General features: G+C 49.1%; 1 pseudogene; it reads right to left on the bottom strand.

Annotated features, from left to right (window-relative positions):
• Nucleotides 1–588: 588 nt before the first annotated feature.
• On the bottom strand, nt 589–2,530 carry LOC112873023 (annotated as a pseudogene).
• Between the last annotated feature and the right edge of the window lie 366 nt (nt 2,531–2,896).

Below are 2,896 nucleotides of genomic sequence, written 5' to 3'. Positions count from 1 at the left end.
ATTTCATAACATGTATATTATTTGCAAGTTACTTCCTATCACAAAGCAAAAGTTCATCTCGATCAGATCGGTTCCGGTACATTGTTATTTTTTTTAACTTTCACAGAGTACAAATTTACTTTTTCTAATAAAGGCATATATCAAAAAAGTTACTTTTTTCTAATATTAATGCACTACGAAGATATTTTTTCTTAATTTTCATGGACTACAAAATTACTTTCTTAACACGGAACTGCAAAATTACTTTATCGCATAAGGTAAAAATGCCATTTTTTTCTTTTTCGGAAATGTGGTGGGATCAGATCTCCCATTTTAGGAATGTTTGAGGGCTCTCCCTTTAAGTCTCCCTTTAAGACCCACTTAGATTGTTTGTTAATGGATTTATTAAGAATTTTATTCTTCGTACACTATCCAGGTGGATAGTTCAAACATTGGTCGTCTGTGCACAGAACAAAGTAAACCACTCGCTCTTATTCCAATGGCAATAGTGAGGAAAGGGAAACTTCCAGGAGGCCATGAAAAAGACAAGTCTCGTATATAGAATTACCAAGGATGAGCACGCTGCCAAAGTGGGCATTAAAAGGCTTATTATTCACTGAACTGTGCGTTGTTCATCTCCCATGCCGTTAGATGATGCACTTTGATGTCCTCACCGTTGTTGAAGACGAACAGATGGGCGCCTCTGCCTGTTGCAAGGGATGGGTAGACTCTGACAGGATGCAGGTCTTGCCTCCGGCTCCGAAGCTTTCAATCACCGACCGATCAATCTAGACCACAAAGAAAATGCAAATGAGTACTCTACCTAGCCATGACACCATTTGTACTCTTTTCTGCTGTTACACCAATGCAAGATAAAGGGTGGTCAAAAATGACATTTGTAAGTTCCAATTCACACTTTTTGTTCAGAATTCAAAACGTCGTAACAGAATGACGGGTAGTCGTAAAAGCAAATACATACCAGAGTTCTCAGAGAGATTTCCCCATCTGTAATGTCCGTATCGACATAGCCAGCGACCCTTGGCTTGTACAGATCCGGGCTAAGAGATGACCTGCTCAAATAATGTCACAAGTTCAGAACAAATTAGGGGACAGAAGTTGTTAGATTTTGCACTTATTTGTGCATGGTTTTTGGCTTAAGAGTTAAGAGATAACCTGGTGGTGTCGCTGCACATGAGGACTACTGGTTTGGCCGTTGTATGCTCTGAAGACTCTGAAGAAAACTGCAGTCCTCTCAGCAGAGGCCAGCACCCACAGGCCAAAGGGGCCCACTCCACCTCCCACGTCGGCACCTTTCATGTTGCACACCTTCTGGGCGTCGTTGCTGAATGATGGGTCAAATGGCTCGGCCTTCTCCAGGCTTGGTATCTCGAAAACCACTTCAACGTCAGCCTGCTCTCAAAATCCATTGTTCAAATCATCAGTCGTCTTGCAGATGTAATTCGCAGATTCTGTGAGAAGCTGAAGCCAGAGTGGTGATGATGGAATTAATAATCCAACGTACCTGAGAAGCCTCGTACATTTCGATCTCGAAGTGTTTTCCATGTTTGACAACCTTGTCGCGTACAGTGGTCGGCTTCCCCCTAAGGCTCTCGACCTCCTCGACGGGCCACTGCACCAGCTGCTTCCCGCCAGGGTCGAGCCAGACCTTGCGCGGGATCGCCTGGATCCCCGCCCACCCCTTGGCCGCGTCGGCGGCGGCCGTGTCGGACTCGTTGACCCACCCCCACAGGACCCTCCGCTGCTTCGCCGGGTCGTAGAACGTCTTGGACGCGTAGAAGGTGCCGTAGTCGTACCGCGTCCGGTTGTAGTCGCCGGCGGGGTCGTCGGGGACGTACCTGTCGGTGCCGGCGTCGTACGTGCCGATGGTGTAGTAGTTGTTCCACAGGAACGGAAGGCTGCTCTTGAGGACGTGCTTCACGGCGTCGCCGGAAGACGACAGGTCGAGCGCGTCCTCGCTGCCGGCGGCCGCCACCGGGAAGAAGTCCGGGCACTCCCACATGGCCGTCATCGCCGAGTGCAGCGGCTCCTCGGCGCGCTCCCAGGCCTTCAGGTCCTAGCTCCGGTACACGAGCGCGCGACCCTCCTCGCCCTTCTCTTTCCCGACAAGGAGGCGCCAGCGCCCATCGGGACCCTTCCACGCCGTAGTCAGGTCGCGGAACTGCGTCGCGTTCAGGCCGGCCTCCAGCGAGATGATCGGGTTGTAGTCAGGCTTCACCCACTCCCGGAGTAGCGGGTCCGACGCGTTCTTGGGGTAGGCAACGTTCTGCACCTGGTAGTTGGTGTCGTTGCCTTCGATCCTGTTGATGCCGGTGTAGACAATCATGGGCGTGCCGTCGGGGAGGATGGTCGCCGAGCCTGACCAGCAGCCGAACTGGTCGGAGTCGATGCTCGGGGCAATGGCCGGCTCCAGCGTCATCCAGTTGATGAGGTCCCGGGACACCGAGTGACCCCAGACTATCCTACGGTCCCAAGCGGCACCATTGGGGTTGTATTGGTAGAATAGATGATACCAGCCTTTGTAGTACATTGGGCCTGTTCATGTATGTCAAGAAACATTTGCTATTTTTTTTTCATTCAAACACTTTACAGACTTAACAGCGAAACCAGAGTGTGTAATTGGATGGAAAAAAAGACAAGTGCAAGTGCAAGTCTCGGCAGAATCATACCATTAGGATCTGAGGGTAACAAGATATCCCGTTGGAGGACAAGGACGGAGCCACACGCGAAATTAAGAAAACGACAGCAACTTAGTATCGAGCAAACTAAATAAAAACAAAACACATAAAAACAATGGGAAAATTCGGTTTACACTCTCGAACTATCCTAAAAGTCCGATTTTCAACCTTCAATTATAAAATCGGATAACAGAGACCATCCAACTCTCCAAACCAGATAA

Source organism: Panicum hallii, chromosome 9, assembly GCF_002211085.1.
Source record: "Panicum hallii strain FIL2 chromosome 9, PHallii_v3.1, whole genome shotgun sequence".
Classification (NCBI taxonomy): domain Eukaryota; kingdom Viridiplantae; phylum Streptophyta; class Magnoliopsida; order Poales; family Poaceae; genus Panicum; species Panicum hallii.
This window is presented reverse-complemented; position numbering and strand designations above follow the sequence as displayed.